The sequence below is a fragment of the Acomys minous genome, assembly GCF_964271855.1.
Source record: "Acomys minous genome assembly, chromosome: 7".
In the NCBI taxonomy this organism is placed as follows: Eukaryota; Metazoa; Chordata; class Mammalia; order Rodentia; family Muridae; genus Acomys; species Acomys minous.
Genome location: NC_140488.1, coordinates 56,255,154 through 56,274,660, shown reverse-complemented (window position 1 = coordinate 56,274,660; position 19,507 = coordinate 56,255,154). Strand labels below are relative to the sequence as shown.

Sequence of the window (19,507 nt, the reverse complement as noted above, 5' to 3'; positions counted from 1 at the left end):
CTTAGATGCAGGCAGAGTCGATGGCTGAACTCTGCCAAGACAGGGTGAGCAAGTCCTCAGTAGTTCCTGCCTTGCAAATATGTCTGTCAGAGATATTGGGCTAGAAGGCTAAATATGATGCTCCAACATTATACAGACTACTGGGTGTTGGGTTCAGGCAGTAAACTGTTTCAGTTAATTTTTTTATTTATTTTGGAACCTGTTAACCTACACTTCACTCAGGTATACAAGTTCTATCCCTTCTCAAGTCTCAGCTGGGGCTGAAGCCCAGGTAGTTTAGACTTCAATTAAGCTTAGTTGGTTAGGGGTTAAGATGCTTTTAGGTCAAGATAGATGTTTTAAGTTAATAGAGAAGAGATATGATAGATATTGATTTTCATTCTGAAATTTAGACCCAACAAGGTAAGAAAGATGCTTTCTTCATGTTTGACAAATACAAATAGTCAAATCACTATGAATGTAACATTTATATAACTCTTGTCTCATGGTTCCTCCTGCTGTATGTAGGTTATTTCATTCATGTGTAATAATGTAAATGTATATGTTAAAGTGAATTAAAAAAAAAAGAAACAAAGAGAACAAAACAAAGAATCAATTAAACAAAGAGGTGGGCTTTTCCAAAAATCAACAAGACAGACAAACTCTTAACCAAACTAACAAAAAGGCAGATGAAGATTATCTAAAGATACAAAATCAGAAATGAAAAGGGAGACATAACAACAGACACTGAGGAAATTCAAAGAATCATTAGGTCTTAATTCAAATGCCTGTATTCCACAAAATTTGAAAATCTCAAGGAAATGGATTACTTTCTTGATAAATTTCACCTACTGAAGTTGAATCAAGATTAGGCAAATACTTTAAGCAGTCCTATAAGCCCTAAGAAAATATAAGCATTCATCAAGCATCTTCCAACCACTAAAAGCCCAGGGCCAGAGGGTTTTAGTGTAGAATTCTAAACGATATTCAAAGAAGAGCTAAAACCAACAACACCTCAAATTATTCCACAAAATAGAGACAGAAGAAACATAACCAAATTCATCTTAGGAAGCCACATCCACCCTGATACTTAAACCACATAAAGGCTCAACAAAGAAAATTTCAAAACAATGTCACTTACTGTATCAATGGGTACTTGATATAAAAATATTCCATAAAATACTCACAAACCTAAATGGAGAACACATCAACTACATCATCCACCATGATCAATTAGGATCCATCCCAGGGATGCATTGATGGAATAACATATGAAAATCCATAAGTATATTTCACCTTATAAAAATTGAAAGAAAAAATCACATGATTATTTCATTAGATGCAGAAAGATCTTTTGATATCATCTAACACCCCTTCATGATGAAAGTCTTGCAGACATCAGGGATACAAAATCCACACCTAAACATCATAATCACTATATACAGAAAGCCAATAGCTAACAAAAAATTAAATGTAAAGAAATTCCATTAAAATCCGGGAAAATACCAGGTTTCCCACTGTCTCCATATCTCATCAATATAGTATTTGAAGTTCTATCTAGAGCAATAAGACAACTAAAGAAAATCAAAGAGATAAAAATTAGAAAGGAAGAAATCAAATTATCATTATTCACAAATGATCTTATGGTAGACATAAATGAACCAAAAATTGCACCAGAGAACTTATACAGCTGATAAATAACTTCTTCAAATTAGATGGACACAAATTTTAAAAAATCAGTATCCCTCCTGTATACAAAGGGCAAACAGGCTGAGAAATAAATAAGGGAAACTACACCGTTCATATGAACCATAAATAATATAAAGTATCTTGGTGTATCTTTAACCAAGTAAGTAAAGACCTATATGACAAGAACTTGAAGTTTCTCAAGACAGAAATTGAGGAAGATATCAGAAGATGGAAAGATGTCCCATGCTTCTGATCTCTTTACTACCTGTATTCCAGAAGTATCAAACTCTGAACTTTATCAATGGTTATGGTAAACTCATCCAGATTTAATGATTCTCTTTTTTTTCTTATACATATATTTTATTTTATTCTATTTTAATATGTATCTATTGAAGACATTTTTCATGCAATATTTCTGGTCTCAGTTCCATCCTCTCCAACTCCTTCTGGATCCTCCTCACATACCCAAGTCTGCACCATTCCTTTATCTCTCTCTTTAGAAAATAAACAGTCCCAAACAACCCCAAACAAAACATAATTGGGAATAAGGATAAATACAGAAAACACATACACAAAGAAAAAACTCATAAAACAAGACCATAAATAGTAATATACAAGTAAAAGATCAGTAAGACAAGACAAAGATGCCCATGCAAAAAAGTATAAATCACTGACTTCATTTTGTATTGCCTATTTACTGTGGGACATTTGGCCTACTCTACAGGATGTAACCTATACCTGAATCTGCTCCAGTGGCCAAGAACCTGGGATTAGATAGACCATGAGCCTAGGTGAAAACCCTATCTTATTGTTTGCTGAAGGAACATAGAAACAGAATGACTCCTAGAGACATTCTGTCATAGGTATAGATCAGTACTTCACTCAGTCATCATCAGAGAACCTTCCTCTTGTAATAGATGGAAACTAATGCAGAGGCCCAGTACTAGAAAATGTGTGGAGAGTGAAAAGAATACTCAGTCTTATATAGGTTATTTTCACCAAACCCCTCCTAGTATGCCTGAGATAGCTATACATAAGAGGAAACAGAAATAATGTAAGAGCAAATGAGGATATATGGCACCAAGGAAACTGTATTCTAGACAGAACTGCACGGATGCAAAATATGAACTAACAGAAACTGTGGCAACATGCACAGTGACTTCATAAGTTCAATCCGTATACAGTTCCAGTGCTGAGAGGTGGAGGTAGACAAGAGCCTCATGCCTGAACAAATGTCATCCACCATCAAAGGAAAAAGATGAGTTTTCTTTAATGAGTTTTTAGCTCAATCTATATCCAATAAAGTTTTTCTCCCTTCAGATCTTAGAAAGGAAAGAAATCAAAGCAATTTTATTAGCAACTTCTGATGTACAGTTGTTCAAACTATGGTTCACATGTTTTATTTCACTTTATCCCAACAACCATACTGCCAGAAATAGATATTATTTTTTCATTTTAGAGACTGATCACATGAAGTTCTAAAAAGTAGAATAACTAACCAAGGTCTTTCTACTACATCAGTTGGAGAAATAACTCAACTTCCATCTAATTCCAGAACTGAACTCAAGACACTGCCAAATGAATAGGAAATTTAAATAACATCTTCAATCCAGTTGAAGTCTTCCAAAAAAAAGTTCTCTTATGCACTATTATTTCCTACCTGCAATTTTCCCACCTTCTTCTTCCCCCAGTTCCTCCCCAACCTCCCCTCTCCCCCTATTAACTCCTCTTACATTTCCCTTTCAAAAAAAGAAACAAGGCTGGACAGATGGCTCAGCTGTTAAAGGATAGACTCACAAGCAACAATATAAAAAAAAAACAGGTTTCCAAGGGATATCCACAGAACATGGCCTAAGAAGATAAAATAAGACTGAGAGGACATTTATATTACAACTGGATATGACAAGCCAGTAGGATGAAATGTATCCCAAGAACAGACAAAAGAGTCAGTGATAACCACCGACTCCCTTTGTTGGGAGTCCCATAAGAACACCAAATTACACAACCTTAAGATATATGCAGAGCAGTAGTTTGAGCAGAACCCCCTGGGCCCTTATCCACCAATCACGATAATCTTCTTGTAGGTTTCTAACATGCTTTGTATCATTCTATTTCCCCATCTCCTATATTTCTCTTACCTAGAGTCCTAGTAGAATGTCTTAACATCTATCCCAATATCCTGGTTAGTGCAGACTTTCATGGGATATCCCTTTTGGGCTAGTGCCCAATTTTAAGTGAGTATGTACTATGTGAGTCTTTCTGCTTGTGGGTTAACTCACTCAGTATGATTATTTCTAGTTCAATCTATTTGTCCACAAATTTCAGGATTTCCTTGTTTTTAATAGTTGATTAGTATTCTGTAGTGTAATGTACCACAGTTTCTTTATCCATTCTTCAACTGAGAGACATTTACACTATTTCCAGGTCCTGGCTACTATGAATAAGGCTGCTATGAACATAGTTTAGCATATTTCCTTGTTGTGTGGTGGAGCATCTTCTGAGTATATTCCAAGGAGTGGAATAGCTGGGTCTTGAAGAAGCCCTATTCTCAGTTTTCTGAGAAAGTGCCAGATAGAGGATAATACATGCAATAAGCATTGAACTCCTACTCTAATCTAGTCAATAGACTGGACATTCTCCACAGTTATGTGGAGAGTGGGACCTGCCTCTGACATGAACATTGGTGCCCCATATTTGACCACTTCTCCTTGCTGGGCAGGCCTGGTGGCACTCAAAGAAAGAATAAGCAGGCTACCAAGATGAGACTTGATAGGCTATGACCATATAGTGGGGAAAAAGGTCGCCCTAGGTCATAGACCTAGGGGAAGGGAATAGAGTGAAAGTGGGAGGGAGGGAGGAATGGGAGGATACAAGTGATGGGATAACAATTGAGATGTAATCTGAATAAATAAATTTTTAAAAAGATATATGCAGAGAACCTATCTGAGACCCACACAGGCTCCCTAACTGTTCGTTCAATGTCTGTAATGTACTGGAACCCCATTTAGTTGAATCTGTGGGGTGTGTATTCTCCAGGTGTCCTCATTCCCTCCAGATCCTACAATCTTTACTTCCCTTCCTCTTCATGGTTCCCATAGTTTTGCCTAATGTTTTACTCTGGGTCTCTGATTCTGCTCTCTTCAGTTGCTGTATAATGTTGTATAATGGGGAGGCTTAAGCACCCATCTATGAATATAGCAAAACATCACTAGGAATCATTTCATTGACATTTTGGCCAGTCATGTTTGGTTTTCTCATGGGTCTCTGGGATGTATTGCCTTGGGTTCCTTTGCTATTCAGGCAATGTCAGCCATGAAGTGACCACTGTGACAGTTGTGCCACCATTACCACAGCACTTCTTGCAAGCAGAACAGAATAGGTCAAAGTTTTTGCCTGGGTTGTTATTGCAGTCCTACTGCTGGGGGCCTTGGATGATTATAGAATTTGGCTCAGGCTCCATATTGCCCTAGGAGACTTCAGTAAGGTCACTCTTATATATGCCATGATGTTTCCATTGCAAGAGGTTTCTGCATGGCACTCCAAATGCCCCCTAATTTGCATCCTCTATTCTAGTTCTCTCCCTCAGTCTCCTCCACCTGGCCATTTCCTGATCTTTTCCTAATCTTGTTCCCACCCATACCCAGTTCAGGTGACCTGAAAAATCTCTTTTCCCAGGGAGATACATGTGTCCCCACATTGAGCACTCCTTATTAGCCTCTCTTGGTCTGTGGCTTGTATCATGATTGAACTTATTTAACAACTAATGTCCACTTCTATGTGAGTACATATATACCATGTATATCTTTCTGAGTATGGGTTACCTTACTCAGGATAACCTGTTCTCATTTCATCCATTTGCCAGCAAATATCATGATATTATTATTTTAGTGGTCGAGTAATATTGTGTAAATGTACCACATTTTCTTTATCTATTCTTCATTTGAGAGACATTTTTTTAGTTTCTGGCTGTTATTAAGGCTACAATGAGTATAATTGGATAAGTGTCCTTGGGGTAAGATGGAACTTCCTTTGGGTATATGCACAAGAGTGGAGTACCTAACTAGATCTTGAGGTAGATAGATTCCTAGTTTTCTAAGGAACCACTATATTGATTTTCATAGGGGATATACAAGTTTGCACTCCCACCAGCAATGGAGGAGTGTTCCCCTTGATTCATGTCTTTGCCAGCATAAGCTTTTACATATACCTTTGATCTTAGCCATTCTGAAAAACACAAGATGAAATTTCAAATTTGTTTTAATTTGCGTTTTTTGATAGATAAACGTTTTGAACATTTCTCAGTCATTTGAGGATTCGCTATTTAGAACTTTAGTCCACTATTAATTTGATTATTTGGTTTGTTGATATCTAGTTTCTTGAGTTCTTTATCCATTTTTGATATTAGCCTTTTGTCAGATGTGGGATTGGTGAATATATTTTCCCATTCTGTAGGCTGGCACTTTCTCCTACTAACAGTGTCCTGAAACAGTTCTCTTCCAAATCTTCATTCTTCTATCCACATATAAGATGAAAAAACAGTGCATCTAAACAAGAGAAGCTACTGAACTTTCTATGTGATCGACAAATTATTTCATTTTGAAGATTCTGCTAGCTTTGTTTTCTAAAATATGATATTACAACATTGTAAATATACTATGAACACCAAAATAGACAACACGTATAAAAACTGTCTGTAAACACAAATATACTCATTAGGGCATTGTCATCATGAATGTTTTATAGAAAAAAACATAGAAAATCCATTTGGGAGTACATTACAAGGCCAGAGAAGTGCATTTCTGGGAAAGTCACAAGTCTCTCTCTAAACCATTTGTACTACATGACAGAAAGTATGATGGTCTCCCTTTTCAAGAATCCCTCCATTTCTTCATATTGCATTAAAAATGTACAGATAATCTCAAGGAGCTTCTAAAAACTTAAAATTTTCCTGATTAAGTTAGATGAAATAAGGCTTATGAGAATAAAAGCAAAATGGACTAATTTAAGATGAAGTCTTTCCTAAACAGAAATATTAGAAATTAAATTTTATAAATAGTATCTTAAGAACTTTGTTGAAGCTTAAACTTATGTGTATATGTGTGTGTGTGTTTTCTGCTCAAACTCAACAAGTGTATGACCTATGTACTGCATTATGGTACATGTATCCCAACAATTTATTCATTTTGGATAATTTTAGCCTCCTGTTCTTTATTTAATTTTACTACTTTTCATTTGGGAATTTCAAGCATGAATACGATGTGTTTTATCATATCTTCTTCTGATGCCCTTCTCTCCAATTTCTTTTACATTTCACTACCACTCTTCTCTCCAGACCACAGTCTTCTTGGGGGTCCCATATTATATGGAGTAATGATTACTTCTGACATGGTCTCTGGACCCTCCATGTTGATCACTTCCCCCTGGCAAAGCAGCCTTGCCAGGCCACAAAGGAAGAGCATATAGGTAGTACAGAGGAGACTTAATAGACTAAGGTCAGATGTTAGGAGAGGGGGGCTTCCATTTTTGACGATTGGGGTAGTGGGGAAGGTGGGATCTGGAGGCAATGATGAAGGGGGCTACAATCTGTATGTAAGGTAAAAAAATAAGAAGAAAAAAATCCATTGGGCCTACTTAGTGCTGCTAGCATAACCAAGGGTGTAGAACTATTTCATAGAGCCTCTCAATCTCTGTGTCCCTAAAGAAAACTGGTTTTCTCTCTTCTAACAGCCATCAACTGCCAGTAGTTCTTTAGTTAGGTGTGAGACTTTGTAAGACCCTCGCCAATCTATTCTGGGATTTTTGTCTGGCTTGATTTTGTATATACTATCTCAATGACTGTAATTTCATGCACACATCAATCTGATCCAGTCTATAAAACTATGCTTCACAGTACATATGGCTCTTCAGTAATGATCACTTGGCCTCATATTAAGGAGTGTGACAGAGATGATTTATTTGGAACTGAGCGTTCCAAAGTGTCATATTTTCTGATTATTAGAAAGTCAATAGTCTCTGTATTATTCTCTGATAAGGGTTGAGAGGTACATTAATATATGGCTATAATGTAAATCATCAGAAGTAAATTTACTATTATGTGCATTTATCAGAGTAATAATGGGTATTTCCTTAGGGCCTATGACCTACCCAGACATAGTCTCCTAGATTTTTGTTCAAATTATAAATATATACTCTTACAAAGGACTTACAGTCTCTTAAAACAACTATGCATAGTTTTATTAAAATTGTGCTTTGAGTTTTAAAGTTATTCTGCAACCCTGTTGCTTAAAAAAACTGCTTATAGAAATATAGCCAGTATTAATAAACTTCCATCACTATATCTATCTAAAGAAGAAAATACCATCAAATAAATATTTGAGCCACCAGCTTCAATTGTGTACTTAAACATCAGAGTACAACTAATTAATTCTCACAAGTACTGTATAAAAGTTACAACTCCATTAACTAAACACTACAACACACACACACACACACACACACACACACAGAGAGAGAGAGAGAGAGAGAGAGAGAGAGAGAGAGAGAGAGAGAGAGAGAGACAGAGAGACAGAGACAGAGACAGAGAGAGAGAGAGACAGAGAGAGAGAGAGAGAGAGAGAGAGACAGAGACAGAGTCAGAGACAGAGACAGAGACAGAGACAGAGACAGAGACAGAGAGAGCATCTTCTAATTGTCCAAAGTATCCTAATCAGGGACACTGTCCCCTTAATTCTGGTCATCAGATTATATTAGCCAGGAGAAAGGAAATTGTTTCTTTATTTGAGAGAGACCTACAGTGCCTTGATTCTTTTCAACTTTAATTTTTTTGTAAAATTTGTCTATAGCTTTATACTTAAGTATGACTGAGAAGACCCTAGTTCAGATAGGAAGATTGATTATTTGCTCATTAGACTATCCCCCTGTGAGACTTACAATAGTTCAGTGAGTCCATTCTATTGAAGGCTGTATGACAAGAAATGAGGATTTCTCATTGCAACTCAACATATTAATTAATGTTTCAGTATGTACACATAGTAGTATACATAAATAATCAGGAGATACAAAATCATTGTACCAAAAGGACTTAAATCACAACAGTAATAAATGACATGGTGATTTATGGATATAAATCAAAGCAAAGAGATAAATTATTTCAAGGGTTATCACTGTCTTAAATAAGAAGATGTGTTGAATTTACTTAGCTTTTAGTGATACTTATGTGAAATAAATATCCATAAATTAGTCTGAATACCTCTGACTATTATGATTTTGATAGGCTAGTATTTGTCATCTTTTAGCATGTCTATTCTCATCTGTTGATGCTTTTTCATAAATGATTCTCCTTAGATTTTAATTATATTACTACTAATTTTATTTTTACAGTCTGAAAACTATAAAATTTGTAAACCATACATGGATGGAGGTACACTTATAATATTTTTCAAAGTGTCTCTAAAAGTTTCAAGTACCTTAAAATTAACTTAATATTGAGATTTGTGTTAATGATATTTAGAGTTTTGGCCTTTGGTAGGATAAGAGAAAGGAAGAAATGAATTATCATGTCTTATTTTTCTACCACATGATGCTCTTCATCGTATTTAATGCAAGAAGAAAACCCTCAGATAAAATCAAATAGTGTTAATGTCATATTTCTAATGTGCATGACATCCACAGTCTGTGGATGGATTCTGATATAAATCCATTAGAAAACTAGGTTTTCACTTGCTTGCAACTTATTCTTAAAAATATAAAATAACTCAGTTTCCTAATACAAAGTTGTCATGGCCATAAGTACATAATTTGTGTACTTGGTTACTGACATGATTAGAATGTTCAATGATAGGGGAGGGGGGCTCCACCTTTCTGAGAACTAGGGGAAGGGTGTTGAGGGAGTGGTTGTGGGCCTGGGAGGAGGTGAAAGAGGAGCTACAATTGGGATGTAAAGTGAACAAATTAAAAATTAAAAAAATACAAAAAGAATGTTGATAAAAGTTTTCAAGTTTAAAAACTTTTTTTCCCACCAAGGTTGAAAATACATCTTATGCATTATGTGACATCTTAGAAAGTAGAGAAAAGTGAGACCTATCATTGTGTGCACCCAGAAGAATTTTCTCCATTTTTTGTATAAAAAAAAATGAAATGCTGGGCAAAGAAAACACTATCACATATGAATAAATTGTTTGTAAAAATAACATTAGGGTGGGTGAAATCGTTTGATGGCTAAGTGTGCTTCCTCTTGAACTTGATGATGTGAGATTGAGCACCATAATTCATGAGGTGGAAGATGAGATTCAACACTTGTAAAATCTTCTCTGACTTCTACATGTTTGCCATCATGTATAAACATAAATAAGTAAATAAAGTATTTTGCATAGATAACATTTCTTGTGATTATAAAGCATTATAAGTATATTCTTAAAAAGTTAGAATACTCAAGTATGTACAGTAAAGTAAGTACTTTAAAGTACAATTAAAAATTAATAAACCAGGAATGCTCATGCCTATAATCCCAACAATCACAGAGGCAGAGCCAGGAAGATCTATTTGAGTTTAAGACCAGCCTGGTCTGCAAAGTGAGTCTAGGACAGCCAAGGCAACACAGAGAAACCCTGTCTCAAAAATAGAAAAAAAATAATATTCTTATTTTCATATTGAGGATTATTGTTAACATTTTCACTGAATATTTGAATTGTATGCCTGTGTGTTTTAAAACTGTGATCACTCTTCACATATTCTTAAATAATAATTTTAATTTTGTGTAATGAATATTTTATTGTGAATGTTTATTAACTAATTAATTTATTCACTTTATATCCTGGTTTTAGCCCCCACTCTTTTCTCCTTCCAGTCCCACACTCCTTCCTTCTCTCTCCATCCCTCTTCCCTTATTCCTCAGAAAAGAGGAGTCCCCCAATTCTCACCCACCTCAGCTCATCAAGTTGCATAAGGACTAAGTGTGACCTCTTCCTCCGTGACCTGGCTAAGCATAACCACCAAGGGGAAGTGATAGAAAAGCTGGCAAGAGAATCCATGTCAGAGGCAGCTCCATATGAAGCCTGAGCTTCTGATCATATACATCTGTGTAGGGGACCTATGTACAGTCCATGCATGGTTCTTTGTTGGTGCTTCAGGCTCAGCAAAAACCTCTATGCCCTGGCCAGTTTTCTCTGATATTTTTCTTGTGGAGCTTCTGTCATCTCCAGATCCTTTTCTCCTTCACCCATTTTTCCACAAGGCTCCCCACATATCTCCCTATGTTTGGCTCTGAGTCTCAGCAACTGTTTGGAACTGTTGCTGGGTGCAGCCTCTCAGAGAATAACCATGCTAGGCTCCTGTCTGAAAGTATACCATAATAGTGTCAAGGTTTGTCTTTCTTCCATAGGGTGGGTGTTAGGTTGCACCAGGCATTGGTTGGATGCTGTGCCTATCTCTGCTCTATCTTCTCTATCTGTATACCTTCACATCTAGTATGCTTTGGAAATTTTGTTTTGAAATTATTGTGGGTAGGTTGATTTTCCCTTCCCTCCACTAGGAGTCTTGCCTAGTTAGAGGGTGTCCTCTTCAGTCTTCATCACCCCTGCTACCAGGAGACTCTGCTAAAGTCCCCACATATCCTCTCTGAAGCCTACCTTGTTGTATGTCTCCAGCTTTTAACAGAGATATCTCAGTCCTCAGTTTCTCTTTTCTCTGCCTGCCTTCTGTCCTCCCAGTCTCCCCAGGTCTTATCTCCACACTCATTTCTCTCTGTAATCTCCTAACTTGTTCTCTCTCTTCATTCACTACTGTTGTTTATTCTATTCCCCATTTTGAGTGAGATTCAAGAAACCTCCCTTGAGTATACCTTGTTGCTTATCTTCTTTGTGTCTGTGCATGGTAGTATTTTTATCATACACTATATGGCTAAAGTCCATTTATAAGTGAGTACATACCATGCGTGTTTTTCTGTATCTGGCCTACCTCACACAGCATGATCTTTTCTAGCTCCAACCATTTGCCTGCAACTTTCATAGTTTCCTTGTTTATAATAGCTCAGTAGTAGTCCATTGTGTAAATTACCACAATTTTGTTATAAATTCTTCCATTGAGGAACATCTAGATTGTTTCCAGATTATGGGTTTTATGAATAAAACTGATATGAGCATAGTTGATCAAGTATCCTTGTTGTATGGTGCAACATTGTTCCCATATATGCCCAGGAGTATTTTGGCTGGGTCTTGAGGTAACACTATTCTCAATATTTTAGAAAACACCAGATTGATTTTCAAATTGGTTGTACTAGTTTGACTTCCCACCAGCAATGGAGGAGTGTTCCCCTTTCTCCACATTCTTATGAGCATGTACTGTCACATGCGTTTTTTATCTTAGCCATTTTGACAGCTGTAGAATGAAATTTCAGATTCATTTTGATTTGCTTTTCCCTGATGACTAAGGACATTGAGAATTTCTTTAAGGGCTTTACACCCAATTAAAATCTTTTTCTGAAAATTCTCTGTTAAGCTCTTTGTCCCATTTTTAATTGGGTTATTTTGTTTGGTGGTTATTAATGTGTTGAATTCTTTATATATTTTGTATATGAGCTTTTCGTTGGATGGAGCATTGGTGAAGATCTTTTTTCCAATCTGTAGGTTATTGTTTTGTTCTATTGACAGTGTCCTTAGCTTTACAGAACAATTTCAGTTTCAAACAGTGCCATTTATTAATTGTTGGTCTGAGAAACTGAGCAGTTTCTGTTCTGTTCAGGAAGTTGTGTCCTGTGCCAATGAGTTCAAGGCTTTCTCCCACTTTCTCTTCTAATAGACTTGGTGTATCTGGTTTATGTTGTAGGAATAAAGAATTGTGCCCAGTGGTTAATATGGGTCTATTTGCATTCTTCTACATGCAGATATCCAGTTAGACTAGAACCCTTTGTTGATAATGCTTTTCTTTTTCCATTGTATGGTTTTGGTTTCTTTGTCAAAAATGAAGTTTCTTTGGGTATATAGGTTATTTTGTGGCTTTTATTTGATTACTTTGATCAACCAGTCTATTTCTATGCCAGTACCATGTAGTTTTTATCACTATTGCTCTTTAATACATAGCTTGAAGTCAGGGACGGAGGTACCTCCAGATGGCCTTTTATTGTATAGGATTGTTTTATTTTTCTAGGATTTTGTTGCTCCATATGATGTTTAGAATTATTCTTTTTTTTTTGCCATTTCATACCAGTATTTTTATTTACACAGAAAGAACATACTGTGGTCTTATAAATATGCCAGAGGTTATCTCCATGTTGCAGAACACAACTCAGTATAAAAGCGCACAAAGGAAGCTCCTTCCCCAGGTTCCTTGCTTGCTTTTCTTTGTACAAAGTGTGTAGTGCTAACAAGTGCATTATTCTAGCACATTTATAAAGCTAATAATACCTTCCATTTAAAATGTATTTATTTGAAATGTTGAATAAAGGTGCATTTTTTCCCTTACAAATTCAAAAGGCTACAGTGGTAGTCATCTCTCTTTAAAAATAGTCAAGGTATTTGTTTAAAGTGTGCAAACATATTTAGACAGTGTGTACTTACTTTTAAACTGGTACTATTAACATATTGAGTCCTAAATCATCAGACTAAAGTGGGCCTTTTTGTATTTGAGATCACTCAATGAGTATCATGAACCAAAGATAACATGTTCTTGTTTTCCTTGCTAATAATACTTCATGAAGTTCCTGGCCATAACCTGAAAAGAGATTTTAGTATTTGTAACACTAATGCAGTATTTGGAACTGGTCCATGAGGAAATGCAGAGGTTCCTCCAGCACTGTTGCAACTATAGCACACAGGAATTGTTATGGTTCCCTAAACTTCATGATGGCATAGTTGAAGTAGTGAATTGTCTTCTTCGGAAATGGTTGCCTGTTACAAATGAAATGGTATATAATTTAGTGGCAATTGAACCAGTGTATATCAACACAAAACATCCCGACTTTGCTGATGTGTGTGGGCTAATGAACAATAATATAGAGGAACAAAGAAGAAACAGGCTAGCAAGAGAACTACCTTCAGCTGTATCATGAGATAAGTTAATTCAGGACAACAGAAGAGAAACTAAAAATGTTGCATCTGGAGGTGGTGGGATTGGAGATGCTGCTCAGGAACCAGCAACAGGCAACTGGAGAGGAATGCTGAAAACTTCAAAAGCTGAAGAGTTACTTGCTGAATAAAAATCAAAACAAATTCTAATTATGCCAGCAAGTCCACAAAAAGGCCATGCTGTCAATTTTCTGGATGTGCCAGCTCCAGATGCATGAAAACTGTCTGCCCATGAACAGCGAGATTGTGAGGTTATTGAAAGACTCATCAAATCATATTTTCTAATTGTCAGAAAGAATATTCAAGATAGTGTCCCAAAGGCAGTAATGCACTTTTTGGTTAATCATGTGAAAGATACTCTTCAGAGTGAATTAGTGCGGCAGCTGTATAAATCATCCTTATTAGATGACATTTTGACTCAATCAGAGGACATGGCACAGTGCAGGAAAGAAGCAGCAGATATGCTAAAGGCATTAAAAGGAGCCAGTCAAATTATTGCTGAAATGCAAGAAACTCATCTTTGGTGAATAGAATTATTATTTTGTTGTCTGTAAAGAACTGTGTTGGCATAGACAGTGCATTGAATCTTTAGGTTACTTTTGAGAAAATCATTATTTTTACTGATCCATGAACATGGGAGATCTTTCCATCTTCTGATATACTCTTCAATTTCTTTCTTCATAGACTTGAAGTCCTTGTCATACAGGTCTTTGATTTGCTTGGTTAGAGTCACACCAAGATACTTTTATTATTTATTGCTATTATGAAGTGTGTATTTTTCCTAATTTCATTCTCAGCTTATTTGTCATTTGAATGCAGGAGGGCTACTAAATCTTTTTAATTAATCTTGTATCCAGTCACTTTCTTGAAGGTGTTTCTCAGCTGTAGTAGTTTGGGGATCAAATATTTTGGGGTAACTTATGTATACTATCATATCATCTGAGAATAGTGATACTTGGATTTCTTCCTTTCCAATTCGTATCACTTTGATCTCCTTTAGTTTTCTTATGGCTCTTTCTTATTGCTCAAGTATTATACTGAAGAAATATGGATAGAGTGGGTAGGAAGGATTTTTAAAATTTATCCGATTTGGGCCGGATAGATTTCTCAGTGGTTAAAAATACTGTCTGCTCTTCCAGTACATCCAGGTTCAGTTCTCAACACCGTCATGGCTGCTTACAATCCTCTGTATCTCCAGTTACACAGTGTCCAGTGCCTTCTACTTATTTACTCTGTCAGTTAGGCTTTCCCATGTGTTTTTTTGTTTGTTTGTTTGGCTTCCTGCATTTATAAAAAATGCTATCCACTTCTGTGCTGATATTATTAAATTATGAAGTGATATAAACACATATTTAATAGCTATAGCTTTCTTTTCTCATTCGCTTTACATTTAGTTTTTTTTTGACATGTCCCTTCATCCAAATCAGGTTGCCTCATGTAAATCTTAAAAAGCTAAGTTTCCTATAATTAATGAGAGAAGCACCTTTGATTTTCAGTCATCTAATTATCTAAGCTTTCATTTGTTTGCCTAAGACTTAATACTGCCTTTTTGTATATCTACCCACAAAGTTGCCTGCCCTTGGAACCTTGGATCACTCTTGGTTCTTTGGATGTTATTTTACTGAATCACTGGCACAGCCCTTTCTTGTTCACAATATTTTCTTCATACTGTGTACATGCAGAAAGTATGAAACAAGCATTCTTATCATGGAAGAAAACATATCTATTTTGATGACTTCTTCCCTTATCTATCAAATGTGGTATCCTGACTTTCATTCTAAGAACACCATTATTTTAAATTAGTCAGTGCCCATGAATTCTCTCCCTGAGCTAAAACTATGCATTTGAAATGATGTACAGAGCTCCCCATGTTTGTCTCATAAACTGTAAATTTTACATGCTTTGTTTATCAAGTTAAGATATTTACAAAAACTTTTCTGATCTGCTCAATTTAAAGGAATGAGTATAATTTAAAGATGTCCCCTGCTAATGAATCATATAGCCCTTTGGATAGTGCATAGGGTATTTAAAATTCTCTGATGTCCTTGAGGGTGGGACAAACATTTATCCATCTGCTTCCAAATATTGGCTAACAAAACTTTCTGTTGAGTTCAGACCTCCTTTACTGAATTATGCCATATCCAATAACTGGCAAATACAAGTACATAAAGAGTCTGATTCTTGTTTCAAAGACATTATTGTCATTTCCCATCATCCCAGTTTATTTTGCCCAAACTTACTTTCCTCTGTATTTCATGGGTATTAATATTTTTTTAAAAATTGTAGGTATGTTTATTTTCTGTGTGAGTCTTTGTATGTATGTATACCATGTGCACTCCTGATGCATTCTGCAGTCACAAGAAGACATCAGATCTCTTAGAAGTGAAGTTATAGCTCATTGTGCACCACCATGTAGATGCTGAAAAATGAACCCAGATCCTTTGAATTAGCAACATGACTTTATTGTGCTCCGAGTCATCTCTCTAGGCTCATTACCTGTGTAATATCCAATGTGTAGTATCTTTCCCTAAAAAATAGAGTGGTTCACAAATTTATACCTCAGAGTTTGGTCTCGAAGAAAACTCCCTAAACACTTAAAATTTCAATCACCCCTTCTTTCAATTATTCATTTCAATAACACATAAATCTTAAAGTGACAAAAATCTATTTTTCTTCCACTTCACTATCTCCAAACACATTCAATATTGGATGGTTTAAGAAGTGTTGCCTGAAGAATGCGTAAGTGAATGAAAGAAATAGGACTCAAATGCACATCTGCTATCAAAAGTCTGAAAGCTGTGACAAAATGGCAAGGAAAAGATACACTCTGAAGAAGTGATGTACCTTCTGCTGATGATAATCTAGAGGAAGAAATTAAGAATAGAAAACAAACTTTTTCAAAGTAGAAGATAAAGCTTTAGAAAGCAGAAGTGTTTAATTATTCAAGCAAAGACAGTCTCTAAGTGAAACATAAATTCCTACTTAATTAAACCAACTAGTCAAATTATGTTGCACAAAAAAATCTATTGTTCATTAATTGTTCCTTTAATTAAAACAAAGATCTTAATTCTGCCTCCAGGTATATTAGACTATGCATATTTTTTCATCTAAGCTCAGTTCTGATATACTCCTTGAACTGCTGGGAATGGCTGCCTAATGCGAATCTATCATAACTTAACACCTATAACACGTTTTCCTAATAATCTGCAAATGGACTTCAGAAACATTTTTAACTGCTTAGGATAACAGAGAACTGCACTTTTCAGTAAATTATTATTAACCTACAGCTAAATTTCAAAGGAGATTTAATGAACACAGTTTTGCAATATTATGATGCTGAACGAGAGGTGCCACAATAAAAATTCATGAACTAAACACTTTTCAAATATTCATGTTTATACAAATAAAATTGAAATTTAACACTTATTCTAGAAGAAATTTATTGCTGAACTGCAATTTCCATCAAGTTTTTGAAGTTTAAGAAGCAGCTCATGACATTTACATGTTATTATCTATATGCATTTTTATACAAATGAAGTAAGAGAATTCCACTCTTTGTGTTCTAGAATTAAATAAAAATAAATAGGATTTTTCTTAGAAATGTAAGGCCAACAATAAGTGAAAATAATGTTCTTAAGGACAATTGTGAGTATCATAATATAAGCACAGTTTTACAAGTAGAATAAAGGTCAATATACAGTAACTTTTTATGTCTTCACAATCCAAAATTCATGATAGAGTATGAATTAGAGGTATCATTAATATCTGAAATGAAGTGATAGTTATTTAAAGGGAAGTTAAAACTTACATTATTATGAGCATGATTTGTATAGCATGCCCTTGCTGTACTTAGAAAAAAAATGACATTCATACTAACATCTATAGGAATTCAACATAGAAGAAAGTCTTAGTTTTGTTTTTTAGTTTTTTTTAAAACAAATAAGCTATATGATTTGCTTCGATATACTGTGCTGCTTGGGCAAGAATTTCAAAATAAGCAAAGGAATATATTCAATCACACAGTCTCTCTATTATAATCTAATAATATATAATTAAATATAGTAAATAAGAAATGGAAGCAATATCAGAAACAAAGCAAACACCTGAAAACCCTTGTCACAACATACATTTTTATGTTTTTCATTCACATGTTAATAATAAAATAATTCAACATGTAAACTTCTCCTACTACAATAATATAACTACCAGAAAATATTTAAATATTTACATTTTCAGAAAATGTTTAGTAGAGTCATATATATGAGTAAGCATATAATCAATCAGTAGCAGCTTACACATTTGAATCTAATAACCATATAGTGAGTACATTCATCAGAACACATTTCACAATGACTCAACTCTAAAAACAGTCATAACATTTTAAAATTTTAGCAAAGGTTGAATACTGCTCATCTTTTCATCCTGAAGTTAATTTGTATTGTGATGATAAAATACTATGAACATGACAACTTATTAAAAAAAGAGGTATTTGTCTTAAATTTCCAAGTCACAGTCCATCAATGAGGGAAGTGTGGGTAGGAATGCCAGCAAAAAAAAACTGTGGCAAGAAATGAAGCAGAAAGCATGGAGCAACACTGCTCACTGACTTGGTATCCATGGGTTGCTCAATTTGCCTTGTTATACAAACCAGGGTCATTTACCCAATAATTCCAATTGCCACAGAGAGCTAGAACTTTCTCCATCAAATCAATGGAGAAAGTGCCCCCATACACTTGACAGAAGGCCAACCTGATAGATTATTTTTCACTTGAACGTCTTTCAGATGACCCTAGTTTGTTTCTAGTTGACCAAAACAAAACAAAAAATCAAACCAAACCAAACAAAACAAAAACTGAATTAATACTTTTCAACATGGCACATAAACATGTCACTATTAAACCATGAGCTTACACTACTAATTTTCTGCAAGATGCCATATTATTATAAAAAATGTGGATCATAGTATAAATTTATTTTTACTCTAAAAGTTTTTATGAGTTGCATTTCGATCATATTTTTTCTCTCCCAAACTTCTCCTGGATGCAACCTCTGTACCCAATATACCTCATATTCTTTAAACTTTGTACCACAAGCAAAATCCCAAAAACAACAGAACAGCTGATTTCTAGGCCCCAGCTAAACAGTATCAACTGTACAGTTAACACAAAGGTTTTACTTTAGTGGTGTTGGTTTCTTGTTCATCACAGATGACTCTTTATCCTCAGATGACCATAGCCACAATCATAGCCAAAGACTCACATTAACATCTTTAATAATGTTTTTGCTTCTCTCTGAAACTTCACAAGCTAGGACTTCATAGTCTGCATTTAGCTTCTAGGTTACCAAAACAGCTCATTAAATCAGAGCAGTCAATGGCTTTTACTTCTGAGAATTTGAAATCTTACTACAGTTCTCTCCAAAACAACCTGATCACTTCTGACACAACAATACTCCATAAGCATGGTAGCAATTTCATAAAAATGTCAATGAAAATTAAATTACAAATTATTATTTTTCTACTTTTAATTTTTAATATCATTTCTTTTATAATTGTATATAATATTATATAGTATATATTATATAATATATATATATATATATATATATATATATATATATATATATATTCTTTATTATTCTTTGAGTTCTTCCAGTTCATAATCATTCAGTTCCCATAAAAATTTATGTTCTTTCCATTTTTTCAATGTTTTTAAAAATATGTTTTAACTGACTTTCACAAGAACTTGGGTGCCCCATATTTGACCATGTCCCCTGGATGG

The 19,507-nt window shown here is 35.0% G+C and overlaps 1 long non-coding RNA gene and 1 pseudogene across 2 annotated transcripts in view; both read left to right on the top strand.

Annotated features, from left to right (window-relative positions):
- Positions 1 to 19,507, top strand: part of LOC311602366 — a 149,702-nt gene that overhangs the window by 111,140 nt on the left and 19,055 nt on the right. The window lies entirely within an intron of this gene.
- On the top strand, positions 13,406 to 14,254 carry LOC311601982 (dynamin-1-like protein; annotated as a pseudogene). The gene has a single exon. The product of its transcript is annotated as a dynamin-1-like protein (transcript).